Below are 19,896 nucleotides of genomic sequence, written 5' to 3' on the forward strand. Positions count from 1 at the left end.
GACACCATCCTAAGCACTAGCCCCCACTGCCATTGCTGGAAGCCAGGAGACCACATGGCATAACCACTGGTGTCAGCTCCACCCCCATCCTCATGGGATTCGATGCTCCTACTTCCCTGCCCTCCCACAGGCAAAGTTTTAAGAGGACCTATTCCTGAACATGTGGCTCTCTCTCTCTCTCCATCTCCTGATCTCTCTCCCTCTTGGTCTCTGTCTCTCTCTTTCTCAATCTCTCTCCCCCTTGTTCTCTCTCACTTTCTTGATCCTTCTCTTACGTTCTCCTCTCTCTCTCTTTCCCTCCTCGCCCCTTCCCTCTGGTTTGTTGGGTTTCTCCCAATAAACCCTTCCCTTTACTCTGATGTTTGGTGTGTTTTGTGGCAGCCTTACAAGTCAAATGGGTAGTGGCAGTCAGGGTGGTCCCCTGGTAGAAATTTGGAATAGAGAGAGAGGTTAATTAACCTGATGGGCTGGTGGGCGCCCAGGTGTGGCCAGGTAGGGGCGTCACACAGGGGTGTGGCAAAGGTATCAGGTAGGGCATGAGGTCACACAGGGGCATGGCGAAGGCGTGGTCTTCTAGCTCACAAGCCTAATGGATTTTAACCAATATGCCTGCCTACTTCCCTTTCAACTCTTTGTTACCATTCTTTGAGGAAATGCTTCAGGATCTTGAAAATTCTGTTCTTTTCTACTGGTGATCTAGGTATAGTATTTTTGCAATTTGTTGAGCTGAAAGTTTGCTCACTTTAATTTTTTAGTCAGAATTGTATTGGGGGAACCAGTTGAGAGGCCAGTGGTGTAGTTATTATTTCTCTATTGTTGACTCACTTCAGCTATAGTATGTACAAGATTATTTTTTACCTCACAAATTGATGTGGATGATCTTCCACTGTAGCCTTGATCTTTAACATTAATTCATCCCTTTTAATGGATTTATCAATTGTTAAAATGTTAATTTCTTTCTGGGCATTGTCCCTATAACATTTTTGTAAAGTGTCAAATTAGTTCACAATTCTTATTTTTCCTAGTGCTCAGATTAGATCCTGTTCAGACATGTGATACAAGTTAGTACATGTTTATTTAGATGCAAACAAATTGAAGTCTAAACATAGTTCCTTAATAATGTTATTTTTGTCAAAATTTTGAAAACTCTTTGTATATTCATATTATTGGGCAACAATTCTCCAGAAAGTTATCATCTTACAAAACTGAAATTTTGCACCCTTTAAATAATAACCTTAATTTCCCCTTCCTACTAACATTTGTAACCACAGTTCTAGATTCTGTTTTCTTGAATTTGGTTGCTTTAGATACTTTATGGTGGAACTGCATAATTTTATAAATAATTTATTTCACTTAGTACAACTCCAAATTTCATCCATGTTGTAGCATATAGCATACTTTTATTTATTTTTATGGCAGAATTCTATTCTAATACTGTATACACACACACACACACACATATACACCACATTTTGTTTATCTGTTTATCCACAGAAGAAATTCTGGGCCTCTTCTTCCTCTTGGCCACTCTGAATAATGCTACATATATGGATGTGCAAATATTTCTTTTTGAGATCCTACTGTCAATTATTTTGAATATGTTCCCAGAAGTGGGTTGGTTATATCATTTGGTATTTCTATTTTTAATTTTTTTGAGGAATCATAATACAGCTTATCATAGAACCTACATAATTTTTCATTCCCATCAGTAGTGTATAGGGTTCCCTCTAACCAAGATTCTTTTAGCACTTGCTATTTTATAATTTTAATATCCATTCTGAAGGGTAGTTTAAATTTTTATAATTAGAAAATGTGTGAATTAAAAACAATGATGATTTTTATTCCATTCCTAATTATAAATCTGATCTTTTAAACTAATTTCACCTCTCCTTACAAATTTTTAGACATTAAATTAGAAAAATAATAGTGCATATCATAAAAGCAAACATTTTAAATTTGTTCATATATGTGTGATGAGATTTGTGATACACTCAACTATATGTAATATCTTTAATGCAGTTAAATATATAGATACTTATATAAATAACTACAACTACATGAAGAGTCTTTTAAAGACTTATGAAAAATGCATGTTATTAAAAGACTATACATGGATTTCAAAATTTTTGCACCAGAATAGCTCATCTTTTATTTCCAATTTTCAATGAACTTTCTGAAGTACCCTTCTATAACCAGTTATATTGGGAGCAATCTAAATATAGATATTACATGTGATAGATGATTGATTATATGTGTTTTAATTTGCATATATAATAAGATTTGCTAAGTGGCAATATGGTAATTTACTTGGTAAGCATCCCTGTATATGTCCCATTTTTTTCTCTGTTTTACTGACCTACTTCACTGGAATCCTCTATTATATTACCTTTTTGCCTAGGGTCCTGGTCTGAGGGCCTACACTGGGAAACCTGACTACAGTAAATATCTAATCACTTATTTAGATATAATACTAAAGTTTGAATTAGGGGAAGCATATTTGATGAACCTAGTATAGTTTTTGGTTGTTATCTTTGTGATGTTAATTATTTCATTCTTACATGCATCAAAGAGTTGAGGAATGGCTCATAATTCTATCTCAGCCACCATCTCCTCTCATAGAGGATGAATAATAGATACAAATGGAGCATCAGGCAATCAGGGGTTGAGAATCTCAGGCCTGAGTGAGACAGGATTCGGTATATGGGCATTTTCTGCACGTCTATTAGCAAGCATTAGGTCTGTGCTTGACTATCTTATTTTTTCCTCGGGATTTTCTCTTCTAGTAATCAGAAGACAAGCAGTGGTGAAAACAACAGTGTTAGAGTGTGCAATTAATACTGTGCAAGTGTACGGAGTATTTGACTTTAGTGAGGCTGATTTCTGGAAATTAGTGTTTAGAAGGTGGGTTTTCCTATTGGCCTGGCCTACTTTTAATACCTCGGTCTTCTGAAAATGAGTAGGAGATAAATGGCTACCAGTCAAAATGCACTATGGATATGAGGGTGTAGCCTCAATTTTGTCTTATTTTTTATTTTATTTATTTATTTATTTGACAGGAAGAGTTAGTGAGAGAGAGAGACAGAGAGAAAGGTCTTCCTTCTGTTGGTTCATCCCCCAAATGGCCACTGCGGCCGGCGCTGCACTGATCCGAAGCCAGGAGCCGCGTGCTTCCTCCTGGCCTCCCAGGCGGGTGCAGGGCCCAAGCACTTGGGCCATCCTCCACTGCCTTCCTGGGCCACAGCAGAGAGCTGGCCTGGAAGAGGAGCAGCCGGGACAGAACCGGCGCCCCAACTGGAACTAGAACCCGGAGTACCAGCGCTGCAGGCGGAAGATTAGCCTAGTGAGCCATGGCGCCAGCCTCAATTTTGTCTTCTAAAATCCCTCCTTGTGTTGATTTCTGCCTGTTCTAGTCTATCTCAGTAATCTTCTAGATACTATGCCTGAAGAAACAAACATAGAAAAAGAAGTATGCTCAACCTCTGCATTATAGCAACCTCTGCATGACTCAAGGTAAAAACCAAAGCCTCTGCCACTAAGTAATCCCTTCACTTCACCTAAATGCAGGCCAAATTCACTCTTCTCTCCTACTTCTTTCCACTGCGTTCTCTATCTGGTTGTGCCAAAAGAACTAACATTTTCTGTTAAACTCCATTGCTTTCACCCTTGTTTGAATGCAAGCTCTTAGAGGGCTGGAGTCAAACTCTTTTCTTCTTTCCTTCTCTGAGAAGGAAATGCTGGGTGTACTGCCTCATCGCCTTCCTGTCATGGGGACTCATCAGAAGCTTCATGGATTGACTGTGAAATATCCAATTTCCTAACTCATTCAGAATCTACATAATAGAAAACACTAAGACATGTACCTATTCTCCTTCTGGCCTTCCTATGGAGAGTTTTGCATTAAGCAACTACATGGTCAAACTCAGAACTTAGCATTAGGCCACTTGCATGAAAAGTTTATTAGCATCAATTTATTAATTCTTGGTCAGTGTATTAACCTGATTTTACTGAAGAAGAAGCCAAGACTTATCTATGATGTTAATAAACATTCCTATCAATAAAGATTCCTATCACATGGGGCTTTGTGAAAATTATTAAGATAATATACATAAAATACTGAGCTCTAGTCTAGCTCCTAAGGCCTTGACAAGTAACATTAATTTTTTGTCAGTTCCATGATGGTTTCTATTCTCAACATACAAATTAAGAGTCTTATAATCCAAATACTTCAAGGTTGCATAAAACTCACTCCAGATCATGTGGTGCAACTTAAAAAAAAAAAAAAATGAACAGTCCTGGATAGATCAATCAGCCTTTCAATGGTCAGGGCTAAAAGTCAGATTGTATACCTCCCAGTTCTATACATACTATCTCATAAATGAAACCAAAGTAATTTAAATCTTGATCATTTATCATGTTGATGGACCACAGAAAGCAAATTGAATATTCGCAGTAGGTCTGGCTCAAATCTGTCACTACTGTCAAAAAAAATCAATAAATGAAATAAAAGATTACCAAGAATTTTTAGTAGGAAGCCTGAGAATGTCTTGTCTCAGTTGATCTTGGATCACTGAATTAAGCTTTAGAGGGCAATTTGCAGAGATTCTTGTAAAATAAGATGAAAGTAAGCATCCTTTCTCTCTCTCTCTCTCTCTCTTTTTTTTTTTTTTTTTTTTTTTTTTGAGTGTTGCGTTGAATCATCACCTAGTTACCTAGAAGGGGGTTTGGAAAATCAACTGCAAGCTAGAAGAGATCCACAAGCCTAACTCTGGCTTACAGTTAGAAATAGAATCTTAATTCAGACATAAATGAGGAAGGAGTTACAGAGATGGAATCAACTGATAGCTGGGTGTTTAGCTCTGAGAGAAGCAACCTCTCTGTGATCATCAGTGGTGCAGTCAATATTCTGGATCAACTCTTTAGGAAAGAAAGATAACCACTGGCATTGAAAGGTATGCTTCCATGTGCCTATGAGCAATGTAAATCACAGGAGGAGAGTCTACACATGAATTTACTGACCAGAGGATTACTGGGCTATAAGGGGTGCCAATCCAGAGACTGAGATTTTATAATACGATAGGAAAAGCATACAAATATTACATGAAATTAAGGACACATTTAAGAGAATCTGCATTCTCACCAACACTTAGATTCCTTAATGATAGTAGCTGGTTTTAGTCTATCTATATCGTCCCTGTGAACAACACAGATTTTCCCACAGATGAATTTCTTATATCCTATCCTTGCATCTAAATATTTATTTTATAGCATCTTTTTAATACAAGTATAAATTTCAACAGGATTTTGCCATACCATATTAATGCATGATTGTGAGTGAAGAGGGCATTCAAGGTAACTGTTTATAATTGAATTGTAGGGTTAATGAATAAAAATAGTATGAAAGAAGCCTGGGCATATTATGAGTGTGATAACAGGCCAGGGTTTTGATAAACTGACCTACAAAATTGAAACTCAAGATGGATGTGGGTAAATTCCTTTTTTGACCAGTCACTTAACTCAGAGGCACACACAGCAATTCTCATCTCAGAGTTCAAGTCCAGCTTTCATTTGACATGGACTTTCATGAGCAACCTTTGGGATAAGTTCATACTGTGTACATCCTCTTAGGTCAAACATAGAGTAGGGAACTCTGCAAGCATTGAAAGGTGCAGTCAGTTCAATACCAGATATATATTCCATTTGAAGAGTCTAATTTTTGAAACTTGATGGTGAATCTACGTTATCAGGAACACTAAACACTATCTTCCGTAAAATACACCAGACAGTTTTCTGCTTTGCATGTCTCCTGTTGGCAATCCCACAACATCCTATTCTGCTAAGTTACCATCTCTTCACATGGACAAACAGTCCTTTTCTTGTTTCACGAACACTTGACTTCTTTCTGGGATGTATAATCAGAAGAGGCAAGTCAGTGTTCACACTGGGTGGAATTTGCTATATCTTTTCCTAGACCTCTCAATGTTCTTTGTTATACCAACTTATTTTTCTCCTTCTTAATACATATTACTCCAATAATTCATTTTGTTACTACTTTGTCAACTACCCATATCAGCCACTATAATATAAACTCCACTAAGGAGTGAGGTATAATAAATTATTTAGTACTGTTTCCCAGAGCCTTGCACAGGGTTTGAGTCAGTGCTAATAACACATAATATTTCATAATTAAAGAATGAACAAATAAATATGAAAATAAGTAAATGGATGAAATACTGTCAAAACTTTTCATTATGGTCTTTGAGGTACAATTCATTCAATTATGCCCAGAAACCATCAAAATAAATTCCTGTCATCCCATGAAGAAAAAAGAAAACAAAATTGGAAGGCAGGAATTTAGCCTAGAAGTTAAGATGCTATATGGGACATCTGTGTCCCACATTGGAGTGGCTGGGTTCATTTCTTGGCTCTAGCATCTTACCAATGCAAACCCTAGGAGGCAGTGGTGATGGCTCAAGTCATTGGGTTCCTGTCGCCTTCCTGGGGGACTGGGATTGCGTTCTCATCTCCTGGCTTTAGTCCTGGCCGAGACCCAGCTGTATCTGGGGAGAGAACTAGAAGATAGGACCTTGCTCTCTTGCCCTCAGCTTCTTAAGTAGATAAATAAATAAGATAAACTAAAAGGAGGTATTAAAAGCACTATTTACTTCATATTTTTCTCTCTTCTTCCTCATCCTCCTCTACCACCATTTCAAGTATCATTTCATGTAAGAAATTGCTCATAACACAAAATGTTTGCTTGTAGGAGTCAAGTAAGCGACTTTATGCCTCTAAATCGGGAAGGAGTAAAGTTTAATCAGTCTGAAATCTTTCAAGAAATTTATGTAGATATAGAAAGCACTTCAGCACTTTTACCTCTCTTTAGCAGTCTGAGGAACAGGAAGGTCAATTCCAACGGACTTCACAATTGAATCCTCTCCTTTTTGTTGTCAGAAGCCCCCAAACCCCTTTTCTGTGGGTGATGGTGCAGTGCCTGCCACAGGTATCTCTCTGAGAGACTCAGCACCATTGAAAGCATTGTGGGAGTAATGTATGTTGTGCCTATTTTTAGAGAAACGGGCAGTACAATCCATGGGCAGGCCATGAAACCAAATCCATCCCAAACTGTCAATTCAAATTCTAAGGCAATTTTTCAACAGCAGAGAAAAATTTTGTTTAAATTACTGTACCAAAGTACCCTTCATCTGAATTGCCTCCCAAACTGAGAAAAAGAACTAGGAAGAGCTAGGTGTGATTACAGAACAGTGTCTTTTTTATGGTCAGTGTGTGCAGGAAGTTTAGTAAGGAAGCCCCTTTCTAGGGAGAATAAGAGACAAGATGGGTGATGTGTGGACGGATGCCCCACCCCCCGGTACGGTGAATGCTTAGTGGTCTGACAGTCAGCAGCTTGGTGACATCTGGCAGAGGTGGGAATTGAGACCAGTCACACTGATGGGCACTGACTGGAGGGTAGTCCTTCTTATTCCGATGGAGTAGCCTAAATGACTAAAGATTGTGTGATGCTTTTAAACTATATACATAGAAACTTAACCTGAAATGCAATTTTCACTCTATTCAAGAATACCACAAAGAACTTGGGAGATTTTCATGGCAACAAAAAAAGCAGTGTTGTGGTAGCCACATAAAGTACCACAGAATTGTTTTATTCAGTTGATTGCTACATGTATTTGTTCAACAGGGAAACATGAATAATTTTACCCTGAGTGTAAAAACTGTCTGGTGTATTTTACGGAAGATAGTAATCTTGGCAATTTTGTGAAGTGTTCTGTTTTTTTTTTTTTTTTTTTTTTCAAGAATACAGATTCAGGGACTGGCATGATGCAGCAGTCAGGCTACCACTTGCAACACCAGTATCCAACATCAGAGCACTGGTCAAGTCTCAACTGCTCAGTCTTGGATGCAGCTCCTTGCTAGTGTGTCTGGGAAAGCAGGAGGTGGGGGCCCTGCCACCCACATGGGAGATCTGGGTGGAGTGTCCAGTGTCCCGGCTCCAGCCTTGCCCAAGCTCAGCCACTCCACCAATGCAGCCATTTGGGGAAATAATCAATATGGAAGATATCTCTCTTTCTCTCTCTCCCCCCACTCCTACCCCATCTCCCTCTCTCTTCCTCTCTTCCTCCCTCCCTTCCTCCTTGTTGCTCTCCCTTTCAAATAAATATTTTTAAAATCACAGATTCAGAAAATTGAAAATGGAAAGAAAACTATTTTAATAACCACATATGTATTTAAGATATTAAATTCCTTTTTAACTCTTCCCTAGAGGCAACTTAAGGCCTAAATAGTTTCATTGATGATTTCTACTTAACATTTAAAGAAAGAATAATAGTACAATAATTTTTTCTCTCAGAAAATAGACTCAAATGCTTTCCAACTCATTTTCATAAAATAACATTACCTGATATCAAAACCTAATGAGTGAAAGAAAAAAAAATTGCAGAACTATACAGATTTAAAAAAAGTTTAAATGCATAGCAAACAAACCACAGAAAAAAGTAAATAGTCACATGAACCATTTGATGTTCTTCTCTTCCTCTTTCATTTCATTCTCATATCTATGTAATGGGTGTGGGGAGCAACTGGGAGCAACTCGGACTAGACTAAGTTACTGGAATTAAGACTTATTCTATGCATCTGCTTTCCCACAATATGGCGCTGAGAAGGGAAACAGCTTCTACACAGCTGCCTCCAGTTCAACCAATAAACTGTAGGACCTGCTCCTGATTGGAGGAGAGCAGCGTACTCGGCGTGTGGGTAGCAGAGTTGGGATTGGTGGAAGAGGACTATAAAGGAGGAGAGAGACAACATGCACCAGGAACATCTAAGGGGAACATCTATCTGAAGGAACACCTGTGCAGCCCCCGAGAGAGCCGGCCGGCGGTGTGCCGCTCCCCCGCGGAAGTGGGGAAAGTGGCCAGGGGGAACCGCCCTTCCACGGAAGTAGAAGGGATGGTAGCCAACCCGGGAAGAACCAGCAGCAAACCCGGGGAGGGCCGAGCAGACGAAAGAACAGCGCAGGGTCCTGTGTCGTTCCTCCATGAAGAGGGGGAGCGACAATGGGCATTATGATCTGCCCCAGCTTCCTTATAAAAAAATGGAGGCACACAGAGTGTCACAATTATTTGCCCCAAATTAGATGACTTGCAGGAGAAAGAGCTGGGTTTTGAATTCATGCAGTTTTTTTTTTAACTTTTATTTAATGAATTTAAATTTCCAAAGTACGACTTATGGATTACAATGGCTTCCCCCCCATACCGTCCCTCCCACCCACAACCCTCCCCTTTCCCACTCCCTCTCCCCTTCCATTCACATCAAAATTTATTTTCGATTATCTTAATATACAGAAGATCAGCTTAGTATACATTAAGTAAGGATTTCAACAGTTTGTTCCCACACAGAAACATAAAGTGAAAAATAATAGATGATTTTTTAAATGATGATGAAATCAGATCAGACCTATTGTCATGTTTAATCCCAGTGAGAGTCAAGTTGGGAATTGATAATTTCTTTTTTTTTTTTTTAACAGAGGATCAGTTTAGTATGCATTAAGTAAAGATTTCAATAGTTTGCACCCCCATAGAAACACAAAGTGAAATATATTGTTTGAGTACTCGTTATAGCATTAAATCTCAATGCACAGCACATTAAGGACAGAGATCCTACATGAGGAGTAAGTGCACAGTGACTCCTGTTGTTGACTTTACAAATTGACACTCCTGTCTATGGCATCAGTAATCTCCCTATGCTCCAGTCATGAGTTTCCAAGGCTATGGAAGCCCTCTGAGTTCTCCGACTCTTATCTTGTTTAGACAAGGTCATAGTCAAAGTGGAGGTTCTCTCCTCCCTTCAGAGAAATGTACCTCCTTCTTTGAAGACCTGTTCTTTCCACTGGGATCTCACTCACAGAGATCTTTTGCCAGAGTGTCTTGGCTTTCCATGCCTGAAATACTCTCATGGGCTTTTCAGCCAGATCCGAATGCCTTTAGGGCTGATTCTGAGGCCAGAGTGCTGTTTAGGACATCTGCCATTCTATGAGTCTGCTGAGTATCTCACTTCCCATGTTGGATCACTCTCCCCTTTATTTATTCTATCGGTTAGTGTTAGCAGGTACTAGACTTGTTTATGTGCTCCCTTTGACTCTTAGTCCTTTCATTATGATCAATTGTGAACTGAAATTGATCACTTGGAATAGTGAGATGGCATTGGTACATGCCACCTTGATGGGATTGAATTGGAATCCCCTGGTATGCAGGGCCCAAGGACTTGGGCCATCCTCCACTGCCTTCCCGGGCCACAGCAGAGAGCTGGCCTGGAAGAGGGGCAACCGGGACAGAATCTGGTGCCCCGACCGGGACTAGAACCCGGTGTGCCGGCACCGCAAGGCGGAGGATTAGCCTCGTGAGCCGCGGCGCCGGCCATAATCCATTTTTTAAAATGATTGTCGTTTTATTTCAAAGAAGGGAGAGTGGGAAAGTGGCTGATAGAAAGAGATCTTCCATCTGCTGGTTTCCTTTCCAAATGCCCCCAGCAGCCAGGGGCAGACCACGCCAAAACTAGAAATCAGGAACTCAGTCGGTGGTCACCAGTATGGGTGGCAGAAACCCAAACACTTGAGTGATCATCTTCTGTCTCCCAGAGTGCATATTAGCAAGAGGCTAGGATCAGAAGTAGGGTAGCTGGGATTCAAGCCAGGCACACTAATAGGCGATGTGGGTGCCCCAAGTGGTAACTTAAACCTCTGCTCTAATCACTTGCTCCTCAGTGAGTCATTGTGTGGAGTGCACGGGATCTATGCTGAGCAAATTAACTGGATAGAAAATTGGAATAAAAATGGAAAAGAAGACAAGACTGAAGTGGCTGGGTGCACGCTGCTTTTTGCCAGCCACTGAGTATCCAAGGAAGGAGGTTGTTGTCTACCTTTGCTTACCTTCTAACCTGCCTTTGCATTTTCATCACACCCAGAACATACTGCTCTCATTTCACTAAATACTGGTAAACATTTATTAAGCATTTATTACAAAATCGTAGTGTTTCAAATGTTTCGTTTAATCTTCATGGCAGTAGCTTTTGTTTAAGGTGAGTGCCTGCAAATTATTCAAGGCACACAGCAAAGACTGTGCAGCGCCATCACTTTTTTAATGCCAGAATGTCCACATTTTCTACCTTCCACCACACTGCAATGTGTTTGGAGCTTGATGTATATATAATATTTAATATATAAATAGAGAAAGCAGACTGTAAGTTCTTTGACATATTTTTTTTTTTTTCGTTTTGTAGCACCAGTGCCTAAGTAACACTTCAGGGTAAATGGTGGATGACCAGTACCTCTTGTGAATATAACTAAAAAACTGGTGAAAGAATAATTAACTAAATAATTAAGTAATCAGGCAACAAGAAGTGTGCAGAATACTATTGAGACGTGGATGAAATGTGTTTAGAAACAAATGCAGCCTTCCAGCCAGGAGACACAGATATATATGTGTTTCATTTAAATAACATTAACTTGCTTGTATTGAAAGTGTCTACTACTTTAATATTGGTGATGGAATCACAGATGTTTGCCTATGTCCAAACTTATCAAATTTTATATGTTAAATATGTACAAGCTTTTCTTCATTAACCATGTCTCACTAAAATTCTCATGACTGTTCAAGTTCGTGATTTCAATTCTGTTGGATAAGAACCCAAAAGTTAGATTGCTGGATCATATGTTGGTTCTATTTTTAATTTTTGAACAACTTCTGTACTGTTTTACATAGAGGCTATACCATTTTGCATTCCTATCAACAATGTAGCAATATCAAGGAAATGAAAATAAAAGCCATGATGAGATATCACTTCTCAACTCTTAGGATGGATATTATCCAAAACCCACATAAAAACTAGTATTGGCAAGGATATGGACAAATTAAAGTCCTAATATTTCCATCTTCATGTGTTAAGAATTCTTCAGTGCTTTGTAATTCTGGCTCTCAGCAACCACTCACTTTTTAAGCATAAATTTAAAAAATAATTTTGTACCACGCATTTGCCAGACTGCTCCACTTCATTGCTTCATGAAGATTTGCCTGCCATCTGGGATCATTTCCATTTAACCTAAAGAAATTCTTTTTGCATTCTGGCATTGAACACTTTAATCTATTATTTTCATGAAGTTAACTTTATTACGGTTTCATTTTCTCTCCCACAATATAGAATTTTAGATTTCATTTTTTTAAATAATCATCCTATAGGTTCCATTTCATTGTCTTTTCTTCCTGATAAAATGTCAAATGTCATTCTTATTTTTGTTCTGTGAAATGTAGTATGTCTATCTTTCTCCTGCCGGTTTTATGACTTGTTCTTTGTTTATGATTTACGTTGCTATAACAATCTTTGAAGGTTGCTGGGAGATACTTAGACCTTTGGGTTGATGTCATTCTTTACTTTTGGTGCTTTTCCCATTGTATCTTCTAAGTATCTGCATGTGCAACTCTTAGTCAAAGAATTGACTTATTGTATTTAATCCCATATGTATCTAATGGCCTGCTTTATTTTATTATCTCTCTATATTTGACTTTCAGTTTAGATCATTTCTATTTACCTATGTTTGAGTTCAACTATCTTTCTGCTTCAGCATCATTTTGATGCTAAGCCTTTCTAATGAATTTTCTTCTAAAGATTTAATTATTTTATTTATTTGAAAGGCAGTTATAGGGAGAGGGAGAGAACAGCAGAGACAGAGGAGAGAGAGAGAGATTGATTGATTGATTTTCCATTCAGTGGTTTAGGTTTACTCTCCAAATGGCTACAACAGCCAGGGTTGGGCCAGGCTGAAGCCAAGAGCCTGAAACTGTCTGGGTCTCCACCATGGGTATCAGGGGCCCAAGGACTTGGGCTATTTTCTCCACAGGCACTTTTGAAAACTTCCATTTTTTTCTACCTAAATTCCTCATATACTCACCAGTATCTACCTCTTGCCCCAAATTCTTTTCCATGTAGGCAATATGTACCTATCAGACCCTTGCCTGCTTACTTCAGTGTACAGGTTGGTTGTAAGTCAGATTTAAAAATCTACCTCTTAATTATGAGTTGTATTTTCATGCTTCATTTCCTGTCCTACATCCTATTTTACTATATGGCAAAGATTGTTATCAAATATTACAGAATGAAGTGGAAGCCATGAGCTTCTTCCAGTTCTCCAACATGGGTGCAGGGGCCCCTGGACTTGGGCCATCATCCGCTGCTTTCCCAGGCACTTTAGTGGTGAGTTTGATTGGAAGTGGAGCAGCCAGGACTAGAATAGGCACCAATATGGAATGTCGAATCTGCAGGGCAGGGCTTGACCCCACTGAGCCACAACACTGGCCCCAACAAGATTTTTCATATGTAAATGCTCATTTGCTACCATATTTCTTCTCTCATTCAATCACATAAAAGACCCACCGAACAAGGTTTTTGAACAAGAGCAATACTGGTCTGCTCCCTGTTATACCATCACAAAACACACCGAACACCGGAGTAAGGGAAAGCATTTATTGGGGAAGACCCAGCCGACCGGAGGGAAGGGGCGAAGAGGGAAAAAGAGAGAAGGAGACTATAAGAGAGAGACAGAGAGAAGAGAGACAAAAAGAGGAGAGGAGAACAGAGAGGGGCCAAGAGAGCAGGAGAGAAGAACCAAGAAAGCCACGTGTTGTGTTCGGGAACAGGTCCTTTTAAAGCTTTGCCCCAGGCCGGCGCCGCGGCTCACTAGGCTAATCCTCCGCCTTGCGGCGCCGGCACACCGGGTTCTAGTCCCAGTCGGGGCGCAGGATTCTGTCCCGGTTGCCCCTCTTCCAGGCCAGCTCTCTGCTGTGGCCAGGGAGTGCAGTGGAGGATGCCCCAAGTGCTTGGGCCCTGCACCCCATGGGAGACCAGGAGAAGCACCTGGCTCCTGCCATCGGATCAGCGCGGTGTGCTGGCCACGGCGACCACTGTCCACTCTGCCTGTAAAAAAAAAAAAAAAAAGCTTTGCCCCAGGGCAGGCAGGGAAGCAGGAACAGCAAATCCCATTAGGATGGGGGTGGAACTTGACAACAGCGCTTGGGCCCTGTAGCCACCTGGCTTCCAGCAATGGCAGCGGGGGCTAGGGCCTAGAATGTAAATCAGGGTATAGATCGCACCATACATAAAACTGCGCCACTTTCCTAACACTCCCAACACTTGTTTGTACATTTCTTCCCTCATCCATCCACAAAAAATTTGCATTGTCTTCAGCCCCCTTTTCTATTTTTTTATAAGACTTATTTATTTATTTGAAGTCAGAGTTACAGAGAAAGAGAAGGAGAGCCGTGGGGTGGTGGGAGATCTTCCATCTTCTGGTGCACTCTAAAACTTCCAGTGCACTCTAAATGTGGCCCCACAGCCAGGGCTGGGCCAGAGCAGACTGAGCCAGAAGATTCCTCCGGGCCTCCCACATGGGTGCAGGGCTCCAAGGACTCGGGCCATCTTCCACTGCTTTCCCAGGGAAGTAGATCACAAGTAGAGCAGCCAGGACTCTCACACCTGAACTGGCATATGGGATGCCAGCACTGCAGGCAGCGGCTTAACCCACTGTGCCACAGCGCGAGGCAGGGAGGTGAAAGAATTCAGGAATCGGGTTTGGATTGGGTGATTTATAGGGTCCCTTATAGCACCGAGGTCTTTTGACAAACAATATGACTAAATGAAAGTTTCCCCACTGAATCCTTGCCTCTAGGGAAAGGCACATGTATTTTCAAAGTTTAGCCAATGAAGGGGAAGCTTATCTCTTATCAGCAATGTTGTTTTTGCCAAGCTATTCTTTCTTCCCATAAATATAGTTGGCAAGCAACTGGTGAATCTATCATGTCTTGGGACTTGGTAAAGGCAGGAAATATTGACCATTTCTAAATACATTTTTTTTTTTTTGACAGGCAGAGTGGACAGTGAGAGAGAGAGAGACAGAGAGAAAGGCCTTCCTTTTGCCGTTGGTTCACCCTCCAATGGCCGCCGCGGCTGGTGCATCGCGCTGATCTGAAGCCAGGAGCCAGGTGCTTCTCCTGGTCTCCCATGGGGTGCAGGGCCCAAGGACCTGGGCCATCCTCCACTGCCCTCCCGGGCCATAGCAGAGAGCTGGCCTGGAAGAGGGGCAACCAGGACAGAATGCAGCGCCCTGACCAGGACTAGAAGCTGGTGTGCTGGCGCCCCAAGGCAGAGGATTAGCCTATTGAGCCATGGCGCCGGCTCTAAATACATTTTAATAAATTCTTCAGTTACTTTATAATTCACTTGCATGTCTAATTTTTACAGACTGTGATGTACAAGTCAGGTATTTCTGTTATAATTAATAGATACTAATTGTATAATCTGATCAGGAAATAAATTTACCTAAGGATATTGAATAACTCACCTAACTTCCTAGAGAATTAAAACAGTCATGCTTGTATAACATGTAACTGAAGATAAATGGATGAAATCATGCCCTATGGCCCATGAGGCTATCATTGCATATAGATGTTAATGGTAAGTGAACTGTTACCACTGATACCACTTCTGCCTCTCGCGTTGGGAGTGGCTTTTTCAGCAGTTGCTCTTAACAAAACAGACTCCACCCTGTTCTGATGTCCCTTCTCTCCTACCAGCTATAGAACTAATAGTTAGCATAGACTAGGTCACATCTCTGCCTTCTAGCTATCCGACAGTTGAGAGACGATAATCTGGCATTTTCGCCTCTTATTGGGAAGGGAATTCTGTCTTCTACCAATACTTATGAGCTGGGAAGTTCCCCAGACACAGAAAGGGAGTTCAGATACTTACCATACGTGTGCTTGGAAAGGCTGAGTTGAGTTTATAAATGGCAGGACTGGGAATCCTTGCTGAGAGGCTAGGCTACGCTTAACTATGATTTTGGATCTCCTTCAGGTATCTCTCAGGGATAAAAGGTGGTATACTATTAGCACATCTTCATAAGAAGCCATTGAGAGGTGACCCTGAGTCTCATTTTCCTCTCGAATCTATCGAACTTCTTCTTTGTGCTAACCATTGATGTAGGCAAATGAGACCCAGTGGTAAGGGCAAGAGACACATGCCAGCACTGACAGAAATTATAGTCTAAGGATAAAGTTGTTCATTTATAAAACATGTAAGTACAGAAGTATCTAAGTATCTTAAAAGTGTTATGAGCAAGTGTAATTAGGGATATGACTGGGACAAGCTGATCCAAAAATGATTCTGTGGGTAAGGAATTACTGAACAAATATGTAAACAGTAAAGAGAAGATAACTAGATAAAGGGGTGGATGAGAATACCAAATGAAAATTATTCATGGCAGCGGAAAAGCATCTGCAGAGGTCAAGAAGGGGTTGGGTATGGATCCTCTGAGACAAATGAGAAAAGACCAATTGTCAGATTCTACAGAGTTTTAGATTCTACAGTTTCAAGATGCAAGAGGAGATGGAATAAAAGACGGCATTTTACAGAGCATATTAAAGACATGTACTTTTACCATAGAAATTATGAGAAGTCATTAAGGGGCTTTAAAGCGATGAGCTCGGCCTGCGGCACGGCTCACTAGGCTAATCCTCCGCCTGCGGCACCAGCACCCCAGGTTCTAGTCCCGCTTGGGGCACCGGATTCTGTCCCAGTTGTTCCTCTTCCAGTCCAGCTCTCTGCTGTGGCCCGGGAGTGCAGTGGAGGATGGCCCAAGTGCTTGGGCCCTGCACCCGCATGGGAGACCAGGAGGAAGCACCTGGCTCCTCGCTTCGGATCAGAGCAGCACGCCGGCCATAGTGGCCATTTGTGGGGGGTGAACCAACGGAAGGAAGACCTTTCTCTCTGTCTCTCTCACTGTGTAACTCTGCCTGGCAAAAAAAGAAAAAAAAAAAAAAAAAAAGACGAGCTTACCATTTCTTATCTTATTTGTGTTGGGAAATGGTAACTCAAATCACGATGATAAGACTGGGCTAGAGAGTGTGGCCACAGAACACCAGCTAGGAGCTTGTGGGACTCATCCAGTTGAGAAAGAATGAGGATTTGTCTGGAACAGTGGCTATGAAAATGGATATAACCACGTATCCATCCCCAGCTGAAGCTGAGGATGATAATGTAGATGTAGGAAATGGGAAAGGGCTGTCACCAGCTTTGCATTTCCTGAAGCCCAAGATATTGCTGCATTAAATCTGTTAATGGAACCTAGTTAGATCATAAATTGCCAATTTCACTCTTTGCTGCTATTTAACATGAACATTTGGCATATAAGGTAAAATACGGTTAGAGTCTAGATTTTTTCCCTAGCAAAACTAGAAACATCTACATGATCCAGTAAAATTAATAGCCTCTTTTTATATCACTATTTTAAAAGCCATCTTTTACATGTATTAAGTGAAATAAGCCATCTACTGACTAAATATTTTTCTAATCCACAATTACTCAATTAAATATTATTAGCTTTAAAATAAGAAACCTGACAAATAATACATTTCTTTTAATAAATATGGCAGTTTCCACTTAAATTATTTATAGTGTGGAGGAGAAAATTTAGTTCGACAAAGAAACTCTGGGATTTATTTTTATATCCTCTCCCCTGTTGCATAAGTCCAGCAGAATAGATATTTTACCAAGACAAGGAGCAAGACTGATTATTTGCTTTATTTGCTATGGGGTATGGATACGTGTATTTGTGTTAATTTGCATGCAGGCATGTGGGGTGTGTGTGTGCCCATATCAGCATATAGACTGTGACTTGTCATAAACAAAAATGTATCTCACCAGTAGGTGGGCCTCAAGTTGAGTAATTGCACAAGCGTCCCATTGACCACGAGTTATGATAATCACTTTTCTATATGACCTGGTTCTTTCTCATTCTGACCCCTACCCCAAAATATCCCTTTCCAGTCTCTACTTCAGGACCTGAAATATCAATGTGCTATTTAAAATATTCCTTAGGAAGACATCACAAGAAATTTGGAGCACCTCTTACATGCTGAATGGAAACATAACTACCAAATCTTTTGTTCTTGCCACCGGTGGAAAATAAATCACAGGGGCACGGAAGGTTCGAGGAATGACATAAAAAAATCATAACTGTGTTGGCCTTATGGCAGTTCGAGGAGCTATGATGAACAAATTCGAGTATCTGGCATTTGTTAGTGTGATAATGGTTGTAGGAACAGGCAACCAAAACAATCTTCTATTTCACAGATTTGCTGGCAGTAGCCCTGTCTCCTCTGTTGATATTATTCCCAAAGATTATCATGGCTCATCCTTTGAGAAACAGATTTCTGATCCCTTAGAAGACAATCATTCTCAAAGTATGGTCCCCAGGGTAGCTGCATAAGTATCCTAGGGAGTAGCATTTGGTACACATATTTTTGAGTAAAATATATTTTACTTGGTATATCAGGGAAACCAGAAGAAGGGGTCAGAATACATAGAAAAAGTCTGGTATCTCTGTACTATTATGTCTATTCCCCCCCAACCCCAACTCCCCCTAGCTCTGCCCTGGGAGCTCCAAATCCATTTCCTTTAGAAGCTTATTATCACCCTCAGTCAGCAACAGGCCTCAGACTCTTTCCCAGTTTATTTTAACTAAAATCATCTGACAAATCATTGTCCAAATAAAAGGGAATCTGCTGCTCAACTGTCAAGGTGAAGCAATTTCCCTACCTCGTTCCATTTTCCTTTTTTCCTCCCTTAGATTTTATACTACCTAAAAGCAGCAACCATGTCTGCCTTACTCACCCCTGAATTTCAAACAGTGTGTCTCGCACAAAGTCCTGGGAATAATATATTGAAAAAGGGATTGAATCAATGTGAAGTTGATAATTAAAAATCATCACCCACCTGTGGAAGTGACTGGATTCTGTGGCTCTGTCAAATTCTTTGTCAACAAATTTATGGGGAGGTGAGCTCTGTAGGGATGAAATCAGTCCAGGTAATGAGGGAGTAGGGAGCACGCGGCAAATGCAAGACAAAACACGGTGATCAGCCAATGCAGAATAACATACATATTGGGGGATTATGAAGTCCGAGGTCAGATAAATGCAGCCTGAGTTTGTGGATAACTTTGTAAGATACAGAGGAAGTTGGGCCCATACCTTTTGAGTGGAAGAATTACATGATTTTTAATTTTGTCTAATTCTTATAAAACACCATCTCTCTCTGTATATATGTATGTGTGTGTGCATGTGTGTGTGTATTTATATATATACACACATATATACGCATACACACACACATACACATCAAACAATTTTAATTTGTACTCCCCCCCAAATACCCTGTTGGTAGGAGCTCATATGTTTTTCAAAAATAAGAGAACTGTGGCTCAGAGAGGCTGTGTAAGTTTCCTAGGGTCAGGGAGGAAATGAGTGACAGCTCACATCTGTCCTAGATACCATGACTCCAAGGCCAGTGCATGTAACTGAGGGATTAATTAGGCAGCAGTGTGCGAGGACGCACAATTTTCAGAAAGGATGGTGATAGGGTCCTAAGTCTGCCCTCTCTTTTCTGAAGGGTGGGAGCTAAGAAATTCTCAGTAAGTGAAGATCCCATAGGCAAATACTCAGAAATATCCACGGTTCTGTCTACTCTGACCTGAGTGCCAGGGAGTCTGAGGAAGAGAGCAAATCCAGGCAACTTTCTGAGTTCTCAGCACAGCACCTCTCTTCTCAGGACTGTGAATTGAGTGCCAGAAAAATCATAGCAGGGGCAGCCGTCAAGGTGAAAAATGAACATTCCGTGCCTGAAAGGAAGCAAGTGCTGCCTTGTCACTCCAAGCGGTCCCTAATGATTTTCCTGGCTGAGTTTACCTCCTCCATGGGGTTTCTTGATTCTCTGTGGAGCCTGCCATTGGGAAGGCAGGGAAGGGTATGTTGAGGGAAGGACATGGGGGAGGGGGGAAGGAGG

The sequence above is a fragment of the Oryctolagus cuniculus genome, chromosome 15, assembly GCF_051225735.1.
Source record: "Oryctolagus cuniculus isolate XC-2025 breed Fujian yellow rabbit chromosome 15, ASM5122573v1, whole genome shotgun sequence".
NCBI lineage: Eukaryota > Metazoa > Chordata > Mammalia > Lagomorpha > Leporidae > Oryctolagus > Oryctolagus cuniculus.